The sequence below is a fragment of the Schistocerca piceifrons genome, chromosome 2 (assembly GCF_021461385.2).
Source record: "Schistocerca piceifrons isolate TAMUIC-IGC-003096 chromosome 2, iqSchPice1.1, whole genome shotgun sequence".
Lineage (NCBI taxonomy): Eukaryota > Metazoa > Arthropoda > Insecta > Orthoptera > Acrididae > Schistocerca > Schistocerca piceifrons.
The window spans coordinates 1,019,021,411-1,019,040,034 of NC_060139.1; the positions used below are offsets into that span (position 1 = coordinate 1,019,021,411).

Genomic DNA, 18,624 nt, shown 5'->3' on the forward strand with positions numbered 1-18,624 from the left:
AATTTAAGCTCCAGTGGAACGTCCATACGGTGACCATAACTGCATTAAGCGTTTTGAGAGACCTCGGCTGAAGACAGTAGTATTGAATCGCGCCGCAATTTATGTGTGCCATCGTCAATAAGCGTGTGCGAGTGTCAGAAAAAAGTGTCAGTGGTGCATCGGAAGCAAGATCCTCGACTCACTGGAGAACGTCCATACCGTGACCGTAGCCACATGCATCGCTTGGATGGAAGTCATCTTGAGACTGTAGTATTGAAACGCGACACAATTTGTGTGTTCCATCCTCAATATGAGGGTGCAAGGGCTACAACCAACTGTTGGTGGTGCATCGGAAAATAAGCTACATGACTCCCAGGAGAACGCACATACGGTGACCATAGAGTCGTTAGTCGGTTGGACACAATTCGGCTAGATACAGTACTATTGAATACCGACACCACATGTATGTTCCACCCTGAATCCGAGGGCGCAAGTGTTAGAATAAACTGCCAGTGGTGCATCGGAAACAAGCAAGTTCACTACCAGGAGAACGTAAATACGGTGACCATTTCTGCGTTAGTCGCTTGGGGTGACGTGAGCTGCAGATTGAACTATAAATTCGCGACGCTATTGCAGTGTACCATCGTCAATGCGGGGGTGCGAGGGTTACAGTAAACTGTCAGTGGTGCAATGGAAGCAAGCAACTTGAATCCAATGACGGAAGCCGCGTTAGTCATTTGTAAAAAAGTGGTCTGGAAAATGTAGTATTGAATTGCGACGCAATTTGTGTGTTCCACGGTAAATAGGAGGGTGCAAGTGTTACAAAAAAATAACAATAGTGCATCGGAAACTAGTAACTAGGCTCCCAGGAGACCGTCATTCCGGTGACCGTAGCTGCTTTAGTCGCTTGGAGAGAAGTCGGCTGGAGGTTGTAATATTCAATCGCGACATAATTTGGGCGTTAATTCGTCAATACGAGGGTGCGAGGGTTAGAGTAAACTTCCAGTGGTGCATCAGAAACAAGTTTCTTGACTCCTAGGAGAAAGTTCGTTTAGTATCTATAGCCAAATATGTCGTTTTGAAATATGCGGCTGGACACGAGTATTGAATTGCGACGCAAATTGTGCGTTTCATCGTCTATACGAGGGTGCAAGAGTTACTATAAACTATCAGTGGTGCATCGGAAACAAGTAACTTGACTCCCAGGAGAATGTCTATACGACGACCATAGCCATGTAAGTCAGTTTTAGAGATTTCTTATAGAGACTGTAATACTGAATATCGACACGATTTGTGTGTTCCATCGTCAATACAAGGGTGTGAAAGTTACTATAAATTGTCAGTGGTCAATCAGAAACAAGCAACTTCGCTCCCAGGAGTACCTCCATAGGGTGACCATAGCAGCGATTGCCATCATGTAACTTAATGTAAAGTAACATTAAGTTACATCACGTGGAAGTTGGTTGATACACACACACACACGATGTTGATTGTTCTCTGATGGTAAGGACGCCCCCCACCCCCACCCTTCATTGTGGTACGTTTCCCCTCCTACTCTGTTGAGGGTTTGGTTAGCCAAGAAGAACACTACTTGTATTTTATTATTGCTGCGCGCTTTTAGGAGGTACTTTATGTATCTTAGTTTGGCTTCTATATAATTATAAGATCAGGGAGCCAAGATATGTTATAAATCGTTAACGTCTTCTGATTACGGAATGGTCGGCCCCTTAGTATTACGACGCTGTAGCGACTATGGTTGTTTTTGCTGCAGAGATTATTAGTGCGGTTTTATCCGTTAACAATAACGTCCTCAGCATGGCTATCTTTTTAGTTTAGTTGTAGTTTCTACCTAATTCTAGGGCCTCTATATTAGCTTGTGGTTGATTTGCCACCCGTGCACGAAGTTTGTCGTGCGTTGCTATTAAATATGTCTTAATTCCCGCATCATCGCTATTTTCGTTTGCTCAATTTGCTATTTGTACGACAACGTTTGGCAATCAGTTAGGTCCCGACCCGTTTTAACTATGTAATCCCGCTCCCATGCATAAGAAGAGCGTTTCCTGCACAGTGATTTCAATAGCCGCGCATGTGGGCAGCCTGCGGTGCCTCAGTTCGGTGGACAATCTATGACCATCGTACGTTGGCTGGGGCGAGGCAGCACACACAGGGTTGAGATAAGTAATATTATTGACTTCTACATCTACATCTACATCCATACTCCGCAAGCCACCTGACGGTGTGTGGCGGAGCGTACCTTGAGTACCTCTATCGGTTCTCCCTTCTATTCCAGTCTCGTATTGTTCGTGGAAAGAAGGATTGTCGGTATGCCTCTGTGTTGGCTCTAATCTCTCTGATTTTATCCTCATGGTCTCTTCGCGAGATATACGTAGGAGGGAGCAATATGCTACTTGACTCCACGGTAAAGGTATGTTCTCGAAGCTTCAACAAAAGCTCGTACCGAGCTACTGAGCGTCTCTCCTGCAGAGTCTTCCACTGGAGTTTATCTATCATCTCCGTAACGCTTTCGCGATTACTAAATGATCCTGTAACGAAGCGCGCTGCTCTCCGTTGGATCTTCTCTATCTCTTCTATCAACCCTATCTGCTACGGATCCCACACTGCAGAGCAGTATTCAAGCAGTGGGCGAACAAGCGTACTGTAACCTACTTCCTTTGTTTTTGGATTGCATTTCCTTAGGATTCTTCCAACGAATCTCAGTCTGGCATCTGCTTTACCGACGATCAACTTTATATGATCATTCCATTTTAAATCACTCCTAATGCCTACTCCCAGATAATTTATGGAATTAACTGCTTCCAGTTGCTGACTTGCTATATTGTAGCTAAATGATTAAGGATCTTTCTTTCTACGTATTCGCAGCACATTACAATTGTCTACATTGAGATTCAATTGCCATTCCCTGCACCATGCGTCTATTCGCTGCAGATCCTCCTGCATTTCAGTACAATTTTCCATTGTTACAACCTCTCGATACACCACAGTATCATCCGCAAAAAGCCTCAGTGAACTTCCGATGGCATTCACAAGGTCATTTATGTAAATTGTGAATAGCAACGGTCCTACGACACTCCCCTGCGGCACACCTGAAATCACTCTTACTTCGGAAGACTTCTCTCCATTGAGAATGACATGCTGCGTTCTATTATCTAGGAACTCTTCAATCCAATCACACAATTGGTCTGATAGTCCATATGTACTTACTTTGTTCATTAAAAGGCTGTGGGGAACTGTATCGAACGCCTTGGGGAAGTCAAGAAACATGGCATCTACCTGTGAACCCGTGTCTATGGCCCTCTGAGTCTCGTGGACGAACAGCGCGAGCTGGGTTTCAAACGATCGTCTTTTTCGAAACCCATGCTGATTCCTACAGAGTAAATTTCTAGTCTCCAGAAAAGTCATTATACTCGAACATAATACGTGTTCCAAAATTCTACAACTGATCGACGTTAGAGATATAGGTCTATAGTTCTGCACATCTGTTCGACGTCCCTTCTTGAAAACGGGGATGACCTGTGCGTTTTTCCAATCCTTTGGAACGCTACGCTCTTCTAGAGACCTACGGTACACCGCCGCAAGAAGGGGGGCAAGTTCCTTCGCGTACTCTGTGTATAATCGAACTGGTATCCCATCAGGTCCAGCGGCCTTTTCTCTTTTGAGCGATTTTAATTGTTTCTCTATCCCTCTGTCGTCTATTTCGATATCTACCATTTTGTCATCTGTGCGACAATCTAGAGAAGGAACTACAGTGCAGTCTTCCTCTGTGAGACAGCTTTGGAAAAAGACATTTAGTATTTCGGCCTTTTGTCTGTCATCCTCTGTTTCAGTACCATTTTGGTCACAGAGTGTCTGGACATTTTGTTTTGATCCACCTACCGCTTTGACATAAGACCAAAATTTCTTAGAATTTTCTTCCAAGTCAGTACATAGAACTTTACTCTCGAATTCATTGAACGCCTCTCGCATAGCCCTCCTCACACTACATTTCGCATCTCGTAATTTTTGTTTGTCTGCAAGGCTTTGGCTGTGTTTATGTTTGCTTCCGAAGCAGTTTTCTAACTCGGTTGTTGTACCACGGTGGCTCTTTTCCATCTCTTACGATCTTGCTTGGCACATACTCATCTAACGCATATTGTACGATGGTTTTGAACTTTGTCCACTGATCCTCAACACTATCTGTACTTGAGACAAAAATTTTGTGTTGAGTCGTCAGGTACTCTGAAATCTGCTTTTTGTCACTTTTGCTATACAGAAAAATCTTCCTACCTTTTTTAATATTTCTATTTACGGCTGAAATCATCGATGCAGTTACCGCTTTATGATCGCTGATTCCCTGTTCTGCGTTAACTGTTTCAAATAGTTCGGGCTTGTTTGTCACAAGAAGGTCTAATATGTTATCGCCACGAGTTGGTTCTCTGTTTAACTGCTTAAGGTAGTTTTCAGATAAAGCACTTAAAAAAATTTCACTGGATTCTTTGTCCCTGCCACCCGTTATGAAGGTTTGAGTCTCCCAGTCTATATCCGGCAAATTAAAATCTCCACGCAGAACTATAACATGGTGGGGAAATCTACTCGAAATATTTTCCAAATTATCCTTCAGGTGCTCAGCCACAACAGCTGCTGAGCCAGGGGGCCTATAGAGACATCCAATTACCATGTCTGAGCCTGCTTTAACCGTGACCTTCACCCAAATTATTTCAAATTTCGGATTTCCGACCATTTCCTTCGATACTATAGCACTTCTTATCGCTATAAACACGCCTCCCCCTTCACTGTCCAGCCTGTCTCTGCGGTATACATTTCAATCTGAGTTCAGAATTTCATTACTGTTTACATCTGGTTTCCATAACAGGGAATAAATTAAGTTAAATTTCACAGAAAGATGGCTGGAATCATAACCGACTTAAATGCACACAGGTTGTTGCTCGCGTGAATGTCCCGAAAGCGACAACCAGGATCAAACGAAGAAATATAAACAGTTGAGGCTCAATAGTAAGTTAAGTGAGGACTCAACTTTAATGTCCAAGATCGATGGAGTCCGCAGCTCGTGGTCGTGCGGTAGCGTTCTCGCTTCCCACGCCCAGGTTCCCGGGTTCGATTCCCGGCGGGGTCAGGGATTTTCTCTGCCTCGTGATGACTGGGTGTTGTGTGCTGTCCTTAGGTTAGTTAGGCTTAAGTAGTTCTAAGTTCTAGGGGACTGATGACCATCGATGTTAAGTCCCATAGTGCTCAGAGCCATTTGAACCATTTTTGAACCAAGATCGGTGGGCTACGAACTTCATGGCACTCGCAAGCAGCATCTCACACTCCAACCGCACATGCACTCCACCAGCTGCTCCGGCCCGACTTCACGCGACGGGGACTTCCTTACTGCTCCACGCCAACCGACCGACTGCCCAGGCGCGGAAATGGTGAAAGGACCAAATATAAGTCGGCCGATGAGACGACCAACCGAACGACCAAGCAACGGTCGTCCCGCTCCAATCTCCCTCGGTCGGACAGTTCATGTACACTCCTGGAAATGGAAAAAAGAACACATTGACACCGGTGTGTCAGACCCACCATACTTGCTCCGGACACTGCGAGAGGGCTGTACAAGCAATGATCACACGCACGGCACAGCGGACACACCAGGAACCGCGGTGTTGGCCGTCGAATGGCGCTAGCTGCGCAGCATTTGTGCACCGCCGCCGTCAGTGTCAGCCAGTTTGCCGTGGCATACGGAGCTCCATCGCAGTCTTTAACACTGGTAGCATGCCGCGACAGCGTGGACGTGAACCGTATGTGCAGTTGACGGACTTTGAGCGAGGGTGTATAGTGGGCATGCGGGAGGCCGGGTGGACGTACCGCCGAATTGCTCAACACGTGGGGCGTGAGGTCTCCACAGTACATCGATGTTGTCGCCAGTGGTCGGCGGAAGGTGCACGTGCCCGTCGACCTGGGACCGGACCGCAGCGACGCACGGATGCACGCCAAGACCGTAGGATCCTACGCAGTGCCGTAGGGGACCGCACCGCCACTTCCCAGCAAATTAGGGACACTGTTGCTCCTGGGGTATCGGCGAGGACCATTCGCAACCGTCTCCATGAAGCTGGGCTACGGTCCCGCACACCGTTAGGCCGTCTTCCGCTCACGCCCCAACATCGTGCAGCCCGCCTCCAGTGGTGTCGCGACAGGCGTGAATGGAGGGACGAATGGAGACGTGTCGTCTTCAGCGATGAGAGTCGCTTCTGCCTTGGTGCCAATGATGGTCGTATGCGTGTTTGGCACCGTGCAGGTGAGCGCCACAATCAGGACTGCATACGACCGAGGCACACAGGGCCAACACCCGGCATCATGGTGTGGGGAGCAATCTCCTACACTGGCCGTACACCACTAGTGATCGTCGAGGGGACACTGAATAGTGCACGGTACATCCAAACCGTCATCGAACCCATCGTTCTACCTTTCCTAGGCCGGCAAGGGAACTTGCTATTCCAACAGGACAATGCACATCCGCATGTATCCCGTGCCACCCAACGTGCTCTAGAAGGTCTAAGTCAACTACCCTGGCCAGCAAGATCTCCGGATCTGTCCCCCATTGAGCATATTTGGGACTGGATGAAGCGTCGTCTCACGCGGTCTGCACGTCCAGCACGAACGCTGGTCCAACTGAGGCGCCAGGTGGAAATGGCATGGCACGCCGTTCCACAGGACTACATCCAGCATCTCTACGATCGTCTCCATGGGAGAATAGCAGCCTGCATTGCTGCGAAAGGTGGATATACACTGTACAAGTGCCGACATTGTGCATGCTCTGTTGCCTGTGTCTATGTGCCTGTGGTTCTGTCAGTGTGATCATGTGATGTATCTGACCCCAGGAATGTGTCAATAAAGTTTCCCCTTCCTGGGACAATGAATTCACGGTGTTCTTATTTCAATTTCCAGGAGTGTATATTGGCAGCGGTCAGCGAGCACTGGCTGTCCACGCCGCACCGGCGCTCCGTCCCCGACTTCACTGCTGCTGCGTCCCGACTGCACTGCTGGTCCGTCTCCAACTGACTGCCAGACACACGACGACCCGGAAATACTATTGGCCGCTATTGGTCGCTCCAGAGATGGTACGACAGCGCACTTATCGATACGCGCTGCTGCTGCTGTTTCACCAGCGGTATCTTATGCCCTGTGGCTGTTGACGTTCCGGTTACCTGCCCTGGTCGTTGACGTAATTTTAGGCAGTATATTTTCCTCGTCGTGTTGTTGCTCTCCAGCGCGGCGTGTAGTTCGACAGCTGAGGTGTTGTTGGTCGGTTTGGGCGCCAATATTCTGTGCGAAGTGTATTGAAATCTTGTGGTTGTTTTGCTGGTTGCGTGGAGCGGACCTGATTTGGTTGACTGGTTGGTCGGCTGTCTGTCGGTTGGGTTGCCTCCAGATTAAGAAGTCGCTGGACAGGCTGCCTGTCTCACCTAAACGGATGTTGGAGTTGCAGTCCTAGGCCGACCCTTGGAGACTTCTGAGCACCGTTCATTGTGTGTTATGTAGTAATTTCCCTGTTTGGACTTTAGTTATTTGGTTGATGTGCGGCCTTCAGCTGAGTTTTAATGTCTCTTAAATTAATGTTCTTGTCGTGCCCTTAAGGCCTAAGGTTGTTATGATTTTGTTTTAAGATTTGGTCTTCTGCCTTTTGACTGAAACTCTTCTTTTTGCCTACTATGTGGCCTGCAGCCAAGTTCCTTTAAAATTAAATTCCTAAGGCCTTTAGCTTGTTTAGATTGAAATTCTTGGGTGAAACCTCCACAAGAACCTTGTATTTCAATTTCTTGCTTAATCCTTGTATCTTGGATTTTGAGTGTGGTCTTCATCCCATCTAAATTTAATCAAAGGAGGTCGATTACAGTTTTTAGTGCTTTGCATCCTTGTTGTAATATTGTGTATTGATGAATAAACTTTGTATGTTGTGTGAAACTGACAGGAAGTCATTTTGGCCCCTTTCCACAACCTAATCCGCTCTGTCCTGCTAGCTCAGGCGTTTCAGTATCTTCAATGAAAACATAAAACATGTAAGCTATGAGTCAAAACCTGTCATGGGGCATATACAAATATCGCACAGCACTCTGGCCACAATTTCGAGTTATTCCACCGAGAGATAGAGCTCAGTGTAAAAAAAAAAGTTAAAATGTGTGTGAAATCTTATGGGACTTAACTGCTAAGGTCATCAGTCCCTAAGCTTACACACTACTTAACCTAAATAATCCTAAGGACAAACACACACACCCATGCCCGAGGGAGGACTCGAACCTCCGCCGGGACCAGCCGCACAGTACAAGACTCTAGCGCCCAAGACCGCTCGGATAATCCCGCGCGGCGCGCAGTGTAAAAGGCCACCATAATAAGGGAAGACATTACAATTCTTAATTATTATTTTCCGAACGATGCAAGTAAGCTTCAACCTATTGAGACCACAGATGGGTCATGTCAAAAAACAAAATCTATCACAAAATAGTAATTTTTTCCAATCGTGTCAGGGTGGACTGGAGATGGAAAGGAACAGAAGAGGGATGGGGGGAGGGGGGGGGGGGGAGAGGCACCAATGGCATTGTAGTTGACATATTGACATACGAGACAGATGTTCAATTAGCTAGAGGGACAGGGAAGTGTGTAGGAAGATAGACAGAGGTTGGCGAGAAGTGGAGAACCGAGGAACTGGAAGGAAGGGTAGCATAGAGGGAACAAAGAAGGAAGGGGTCACATTTCCACTAAGCTTTCCGTATAACAAACATAGTTACGGAAATAACCATGTTTCTTTCAGGACATCTTTCGCAAATGCGCCTAACGGCAATCGCACATGAGATTCTACGTTTTTCTTGTACTGATCACCTGCGTGAGCTTTTCTAGTACTTGTACTAAGTATGTATTTCCGTTCCTGACGTTACATTGGCGTTGCAATATTTACATATAACCTTTTCTAATTTGTCTTTTGAGTAAATTTTTCCACCATTGTCTGATGATGATTACTCGAAACACGTCACAAATAAAGTTTTTGGTGATCAAGACGTTTCCATGGAATTACTACACGCCAAGCCTGGATAGTCGCTTATGTTACAAATGAAAAACCTCGTCAATCAACTGGAAGTTATTTATAGTTGTAAATTGAATGTAATAAATACCATAAAGCCTTAAAACCCCGATACTCATTTTAACCATCTGGTATATTAACAGCAGAGGTCCTACGCGTCTATAGCGCCTCTTTCCTGTTGAACATTCACTCTGCGTACAATAGACTGATCACTGTCTCTTCCAGCCTGTAACAGATTCACGACGATTGTATAACAGTATCTTAGTTATCAGTTGACAATGTGTTATAATACAGAAATCTTAAGTAAATATACATGTTCACTTGTATCACATACTTGGAAGGAGAACATTAACGTGTATTGACCACTGTAGAAAAACACTCAGTTTTCCTTTTCTTTCTTTCTTTTATCGTAAATATGTATTACGGGAGAGACAATATTTGCAGAGAGAATTTATTTCATTGAAACTGTGCTTTTTTTGTTAAATATTGGTATATTATTACGAAGATGAACCATCTCCCCGCTAGTCGAATATTTTTTAAAAATCTCGTTCCTAAGGCGACGTCTTTCAGACATTATTTTTCTGTGAGTCTGACTCCACAGGCGCTGCTCCGTTCTCCTTCGCAAGCTGCCTTGGCACGTGGCAGCCGAACTGTTTTCTTTGATGGATCACGAACGGTCCTCGTATGGCCCCTGGTTCAGTAGCCGGTGAAGTGGGGTGGGTGGTAATCACACATCTGGCTGAATCCCGTACCGAACAGTCGTCTTCAAACTTTAACAAAGGTCCTACTCTCCATTTTCTTCTCTCTTCCTCCCCCTCTCTCTCTCTCTCTCTCTCTCTCTCTCTCTCTCTCTTTCTTCTCTCTCTCTCACACACACAGACACACTCTCCACCCCCCCCCCCTATCCTCCTTTTAATTTTTCTCTCTGTTTCTCTACCTCCGCCACTTTTACAATTTGTTCACCAATTTGAGTTTCAAAAGAATTCATATGCTCATTACTTTTGCTTCGTATCGCAATATCATGAATTAACCATAACGTTTTCTTCCTAGACTACGTGCTGGCCATTTAAACAGCAACACCGGAAAGAACAGTAAACAATGAAATTTCACTGATCGTGCTTATATAGTGTAGTAGAAGGAATACGTAATTAAATCTGTAGGTGAATGAGATGGTACACCTGTCCGAGGTTGTTCGGCCGCCTGCTGCAAGTCTTCCTATTTCACGCCACTTCCACCGATGAGGCTCAGATGAAATGACGTGGACAATAGAAACACCAAGTCCCCGAGTGAAAATCTCCGACTCGGCCGGGAATGGAACCCAGGTCCCCGTGATCTAGAGGTAACAATGCCAACCAGTAGGTCATTAGGTGGGGACTATTAAATTGGTAGGTGATTTCGCGGTGTGTTCTTGTTGTTGCTGCTGAGGTTCAGCCCAAAGATTGGTTTGATGTTGCTCTCCATGCTACTCTATCCCGTGCAGGCCTCTTCATCTCCGAATAACTACTGCCACCTACATCCTTCTGAGTCTGCTTACTGTATTCATCTCTTGCTCTCCCACTAAGGTTTTTACCTCTCCCACTTCCCCCCAGTACTAAATTGCTCATTCTTTGATATATCAGAATGTGTCCTATCAACCATCCTTTCTTTTGGTGAAGTTGCGCCTCCAATTTCTTGTCTCCCCATTTCTGTTCAGTACCTCCTCATTAGTTACGTGATCTACCTACCAATTAACACTGCGTTCCAGCACCACATTTCGGAAGCTTCTACTATCTTTTTGTCTAAACTGTTTATTGTCTCTCTTTCACTTCCATACCTGGCTACACTCTAGGCAAACGCTTTCAGAAAAGACTTCCTAACACTATGTCTATATTTGATGTTAACGAAATTTTCTTCTTCAGAAATGCATTTCTTGCTATTGGCAGTCTGCATTTTATGTCATCTCTATTTCGACCAGCATCAGTTATTTTGTTGCCCAAATAGCAAAAATCATCTACTACTTTAAGTGTCTCGTTCCCAAATCTAATTCCGTTAGCATCACCTGGTTTAATTCGATTACACCCCATTATCCTTGTTTCGCTTTTGTTGATGTTCATCTTATACTCTCCTTCCAACATACCCTTCATTCTGTTCAAAAGCTTGTCCAAGTCCTCTTCTGTCTCTAACAGAATGACAAGGTCATCGGCAAACCTCAAAGTTTTAATTTCTTCTCCTTGAACTTAAATACCTATTTCTGATTTTTGTTTGGTTTCCTTTACAGTCTGCCCAGTGTACAGAGTAAATAACACCGGCAATATTCTACAACACTGTCTCAGTCCCTTCTCAATTGGCTCTTCCCTTTCAGGCTCTTCGTCTCTGACAACTGCCATGTGGTTTCAATATGGGTTCTAAATACCGTTTAGCTTCCTGCTGCCTTTATAATTTCAAAGAGAATATTCCGGTCAACATTGTCAAAAGCTTTGTTTAAGTCTACAGATGCTATAAACGTAGGTTTGTCTTTCCTAAATCTAAGAGAAGTTGTATTGTCTCGCGCGTTCCTACTTTTCTCTGGAATCCAAATTGATCTTCCCGAGGTCGGCTTCTACCAGCTTTTCCATTCTTTCCATTCAGGGTAACCTGGTTGTGAAATTTCGCACTTCTGGATGTAACAATGGCTCCAAGCCATGCAGGCACCGAGTCCAACTGAACTGGATAGCAGATACGGATAAATCATTCCATGCTGCTTCTGCACTATGCCAGGGTTCATCACTCGTAGTCGCTAGAGGGAGAGAGAGAGAGAGAGAGAGAGAGAGAGAGGGAGAGAGAGAGAGAGAGAGATGTGCAGGTCTGTCTTCAACTAGAGACCAGATGTTTCAAGGCGTAACACATCTGGTAAACGTGCTGGTCAGGACAACAGTCGAACAGCCTCTCTGCCGATGCGTTGTCTTGTTGAAAGATAACTTCACAGATACCTCGAAGATTGGGCATTGTCACAGGCCTTACTACGAAATAAATTTAGCAGCTGTCCTCCAAATTACCAGCTATGCGAATCAGAGGAGATGGTATTGTGCAACTAATGGCACCACATACCATCATGCCAGACGCAGAGTCCGTGTGATGATAATGAATGGAAACTGGCTACATTTGTTTTTCTGATAGCCACACACAAATAAAGCCATCGTTTGGATAAACGACATGGTGCCAGTTCTGTGTCCAGAACTGACACAACACTGGTCGCCGTTCTGGCTGCTCATAGTCCCATTTAGTTACTCAAGAAACATAAAATAGCTGTAGAATCTGCACACCGAGAGAACAAAATAGCTATCCTCTCGAGCACTAGTCGGTTGGGGCCGGAAAGACCCTGTGTGGCGTTTAATATGGCCCTCCTTTACCAACTGATGCCGTGTTCACAAGGCAGTCGCGAGATCCCAACCAACGCGAGCAGCAGAATCGCGTATCTGTAACCCATAGTGTCGATAAACCACGACCCTGTCGCTGTCGATTTTCGACACGTGCTGGTACAAATGCGATTTCCGATTAAAAAACCGAGATCCCAACCAAAGCGAGCGGTAGTACCATGGAACGACAAACCATAGTACCGATAAGCCACATTCTTGGCGCTGGCTATTTCTGGCGCGTACTGGTAGATTTTTGTCCTTACACGAGGTGTAAGACTGCCTTCTCACAAAGAGACAACATTCAAATACGATTTCTGATTGAGAAACCTGCTACATAATTTGGTTTTACATGCAAAATCATCGTGGGTTCATGCCTTCCTACCTTGTACAGTTCTACCGAAATGCTGATCAGTTTTAAAATTCAACAGTTCTTTTCATTTTCACGTATTTTGAACACCGTATTCATGCCGCTGCAATCCGTGTTTCCCGACTTCTCTGAGAAACTCCTAACATTTTTACAGACCGACGAGAACATGATTATTTGAATAGGAAGCCAAGCCCAGAAAATAACTGTGTAGTTCCCACAGAGGCAAACTTGTAACACAACGTTTGTCATTGACCTGGGAGGTTTTTATGAAAGCATCGGAACAATTTGTAATAATTGCATTATAACCAGCTGACTACGTTACGACGGCTGGACAAATATATGAAAACACTAAGAGAAGTGCTCGAGAGGATAGATATTTTGTTCGCCCGGCTGTGCAGATTATACAACTACTTCATGTTTCTTGAGTAACTAAATGTGCTCTTTTGCAGCAAGGCAACACACGTACAACGCAACGAGGTGTGGTGCACTGTGAGAACAAGAGCTCAGAAGGAAAACAAATTGTAAGCAAAAAAGAAAAATGGCTCTGAGCACTATGCGACTTAACTTCTGAGGTCCTCAGTCGCCTAGAACTTAGAACTAATTAAACCTATCTAACCTAAGGACACCACACACATCCATGCCCGGGGCAGGATTCAAACCTGCGGTACTGGGGGGCAATATTATGGAAATGGAAGAGGAGGTAGATGAAGATGAAATGGGAGATATGATACTGTGTGACGAGTTTGACAGAGCACTGAAAGACCTGAGTCGAAACAAGGCCCCAGGAGTAGACAACGTTCCATTAGAACTAGTGGTAACCTTGGGAGAGCCAGCCCAGACAAAACTCTACCATCTGGTGAGAAAGATATGTGAGACAGACGAAATACCCTTAGGTTTCAAGAAGAATATAATAATTCCAAACCCAAAGAAAGCAGGTGTTGACAGATGTGAAAATTACCGAACTATCACTTTATTAAGTCACTGCTGGAAAATACCAACACGAATTCTTTACAGACGAATAGAAAAAACTGAAAGAAGCCGATATTGGGGAAGATCAATATACTGACCCTACGACTTATCTGCGAAGATAGATTAAGAAAAGGCAAACCTACGTTTCTGGCTTTTGTAGACGTAGAGATAGCTTTTGACAACGTTGCTGGAATACTCTCTTTGAGATTCTGAAGGTGTCAGGGGTAAAATACAGGGAACGAAAAGCTATTTACAATTTGTACAGAAAACAGATGGCAGTTATAAGAGTCGAGGGGCATGAAAGGGAAGCTGTGGTTGGGAAGGGAGTGAGATAGGGTTGTAGCCTCTCCCCGATGCTATTCAATCTGTATATTTAACAGGCAGTAGAGGAAACGAAAGAAAAGTTCGGAGTAGATATTAAAATCCATGGAGAAGAAATAAAATCTTTGAGGTTTGCCGATGGCATTGTAATTCTGTCAGAGAGAGCTAAGGACCTGGAAGAGCAGTTTAACGGAATGGACAGTGTCTTGGTAGGAGAATATAAGATGAACATCAGCAAAAGCAAAACGAGGATAATGGAATGATGCTGGAGGAAATAGACTAGAAAATGAGACACTTAAAGTAGTAGATGAGTTTTGCTATATGGGGAGCTAAGTAACTAATGATGGTCGAAGTAGAGAGGATATAAAATGTAGACATTCTATGGCAACGAAAGCGAAATTTGTCAACATCGAGAACAGATTTAAGTGTCAGGAAGTCTCTTATGAAAGTGTTTGTATGGAGTGTAGCCATGCATGGAAGTGAAACATGGATGATAAACAGTTTAGAGAAGAAAATAGGGGCTTTCAAAATGTGGTGCTACAGAAGAATACCGAAGATTAGATGGGTAGATCACGTAACTAATGGAGAGGTACTGAATAGAATGGGGGAGGAGAGGAATTTGTGGCACAACTTGACGAGGAGAAGGGATCGGTTGGTAGGACATGTTCTACAGCATCAAGGGATCGCCGATTTAGTACTGGAGGGTAGCGTGGACGGTAAACATCGTAGAGGGAGACCAAGAGATGAATACACCAAGCAGATTCAGGAGGATGTAAGTTGTAGTAGGTACTTCGAGATAAAGAAGCTTGCACAGGATAGAGTAGCATGGAGAGGTGTATCAAACCAGTCTCTGGACTGAAGACCACAACAACAATAACAACAACAACACGAGAAATGCATGCTTGAACATAAATGCAGATGCTAGCCAGGCGCTGTTGTATTCGACCACGAACGGCACCTGCACAATGTCCTCAATACGTTGCAACTGTCAGCCATTGTCAGAACAGTGTTTTGTGTAGCTGTTAGTGCATTTTGTTCAAGCGAATTGAATTCGAGTTCGGACAAATTGTTGGTGTTCCTACGGTAGGTGCTTCCGTACGTGAGGTAGCCGAAGTGTTGGTGTTTCAAGAGACACTGTGCGGAAGACTTTGAAGATTTATATCGCTTACAGGGAAGCGGAAAAACGTTGACCACTGAGTCACAATGAGAACGAAAGTGTGTGTTGAGTGATTGTGACAGACTTTCATAAGAAGAGAATTGTGACGAAAAATGAAAGGACGACAGCTGGAAAAGTCATTACAGAACAGAGTGGCACACTCGCGAGCCCTGTCAGCACCAAAACAGCACGAAAGGAGCTCCATAAGCAGGCAACTGCAGGGTGAGCTGGAATTAAAACTACCAATCAGAGTTAGAAGCCGACGTCCTTGCCGCAGTGGTAACACCGGTTCCCGTCAGATCACCGAAGTTTATCGCTGTTGGGCTTGGCTAGCACTTGGATGGGTCACCGTCCGGGTCTGCCGAGTGCTATTGGCAAGCGGGGTGCACTCAACCCTTTTGAAGCGAACTGAGGTGCTGCTTGATTGAGAAGTAGCGACGCCGGTCACAAATCCGACAAGGGCCAGGGGAGTGGTGTGCTGTATACGCCCCTCTATATCCGCATGGCTGACGCCTAAGGGATGTGGATGACACGGCGGCCGGTCTGTACCGTGGATTCTCATTCTATGGGTTCCATATTTACTAACAAGGGAACCTGCCCATCGCACCCCCCTCAGATTTAGTTATAAGTTGACACAGTGGATAGGCCTTGAAAAACTGAACACAGAACAATTGAGAAAACAGGAAGAAGTTGTGTGGAACTGTGAAAAAATAACCAAAACTACAAACTGAGTAGTTCATGGGAAGATAGGCAACATCAAGGACGCCGGAAACGCCTGAGCGCCGTGGTCTCGTGGTAACGTGAGCAGCTGCGGAACGAAAGGTCCTTGGTTCAAATCTTCCATCGAGTGAAAAGTTTAGTTCTTTATTTTCCGTTTATGTGACAATCTCTTATGTTCTCATCACTTTTTTGGGAGTGATTATCACATTCACAAGAAAACCTAAATCGGGCAAGGTAGAAGAATCTTTTTAAACATTCGCCAAGTGTACAAGTTAGGTGGGTCGACAACATATTCCTGTCATGTGACGCACATGCCGTCAGCAGTGTCGTATAGAATATATCAGATGTGTTTTCCTGTGGAGGAATCGGTTGACCTATGACCTTGCGATCAAATGGTTTCGGTTCCCATTGGAGAGGCACGTCCTTTCGTCTACTAATCGCACGGTTTTGCGATGCGGTCGCAAAACACAGACACTAAACTTATTACAGTGAACAGAGACGTCAATGAACGAACGGACAGATAATAACTATGCAAAAATAAAGAAAGTAAAATTTTCACTTGATGGGGAGACTTGAACCAAGGACCTCTCCTTCTGCAGCTCCTCCCGCTACCACGAGACCACGGCGCTCGTGTGCTACCTGTCTCCATCATATTGCCTATGTCGCCCATGGGCTACTAAGTTTGTATATTTTGCTTATTTTTTCACAGTTCCACACAACTTCTTCCTGTTTTCTCAATTCTGTGTTCAGTTTATCAAGGCCTATCCACTGTGGCAACTTATAACTAAATCTGAACGGGGTGCGATGGGGAGGTTCCCTTGTAAGCAAGGTCGAATTACTACCACAGACTGTGACCATTTTGGCCGATCTGCTCCACCTCGTGGTACAATGTTTGCCACCCAGTGGTTATCCTGGTTTCCAAGACAACAGACCCTCTGTTAATACGGCTCGCATCGTTTAGGACTGGTTTTGTTAGCATACAACTACAGTTCCCTATCTCAATATTAGGGAGCAGCTATGGTCTGCTTTGGAGAGGAGAGTGCGTGATTCCTGTCCACCACCATCATCGTTACCTGAACTTGGCACTATTTTGCAGGAAGAATGGTATAACATTCTCTTGAGAACCATGCAGTATACCGTATAGGCATGGCAATATATTTTTCTTTGGTGTTTCCATATTTTCTTTTTTGCACCACCTGTAGTTACAGCATTCATTGACAACGAACACATGGAACTTATGTAAGGTTGTGGTGTATTTTCTGCTGTTGTAAATAATTCAACTTTACTGTTCTGGGACCAAGATGAATGAGCGCACTGCATGAGTAGTGAATGAGATCGTGACTATGTCCAGTTTTATCTGTGATTAGCTTGCTAGTCAGTTTGTTGCGCAGCGCTGCGGCAGTCTTACTTGAGCCATAGTACCGGGCAGTTGAGTTTTTAGAAAAAGAGACCGGTTATTTGTGAATCTAGGAGAAACTATCTGGAATGCTTAATCATCGAGATGAAAATTCATTTAAAATACTTTTTTGTTCTTTATACCGATGGAGAGTATTTTGGAGAAATTTTGGAACATGAGAGTTTTGTAATTGTTAGAGTCTTCGTATGTTGTGCTGTACTTTTGTCAATAATCGGAGTCTGATTTTTTAAAAATCGATTTTCTTTGAAGTAAAACCCACGTACGTGATTCATAGCGATGCATTAAACTTTTTTCGTGTGCACATTGTACCTTGCGCCACACGAAGTCACAAATTGTTCCTGACAAAAAAGTTTACCGTAGATTGGGTAGCTGCTGGATATGCTGATTTGTGTACGCTTTGGAGAACGTCAGTCCTCCAGACACGAAAACAGCATGCTGAACAAGATGTAAGTCACGTATTTCAGGACTGATCTCACCTTGCATTCTTGAGCAAAATATGTAGTCAGGGTTGTCAGGTGTCGGCCTAACCAGCAGATTAATTTTCAGTGAACAGAATTGGTAATTTCATACAGTTATTTTCTTCCGAGTAGAGCAGTATTTTATTTCTGTGGATATTGCAGGTCAAACATTGCGCCGCATATGACGCAACGGTCATAATACGCTTCGGTACTGAGTTTGAGTTACATAGTTTTCATTGAGCACGCAATTATTTCTTTTGGCATTTAATTAGATTAATTTCCTTTATTTAAATTTTTTTTATTTCATGAGCTTTGAAGTCTTATTTCACGACACTATTCATATGTGCAACACAGTGCTAACCAACAGTCAATTTTGTTCAGCAGTAGAACACGATGCCTAAGTACTTTTATATGAGGAGAAAGTTTTTTGAAATCAGTATATTCAGTTTTCTGTCGTACAGATAATTTTAGTGGAAAACTTACACTTACTCATTAATCATATTACAGGAGACAGTGTTTTCCTTTGTTATTTTAGTACTGCGCTGCGTTATTACAAACCGGATTGTTTCTAAATTACGACCATTTTATCTGGTTGGGCGCAGATGTGATAACTTCGAGAATAAGAGTAAATTACCGACACATTCTAGGCAGAAGAGGTGGGATAGTGGGACACAATACTTGACGTGTTTGCTCCTGTACGGTGGTAAAAATACGCCTACGAATATGGAATCTAAATCAAATAAATTTCTTTTCAGCAACATCTCCACAATGCCATGCGGTGTAGCCGTCT

General features: G+C 44.5%; 1 pseudogene; it reads left to right on the plus strand.

The window, feature by feature from the left end:
• The first annotated feature begins 15,497 nt into the window (after nt 1-15,497).
• Nucleotides 15,498-15,616, plus strand: LOC124778350 (annotated as a pseudogene).
• The last annotated feature ends 3,008 nt before the right edge of the window (nt 15,617-18,624 follow it).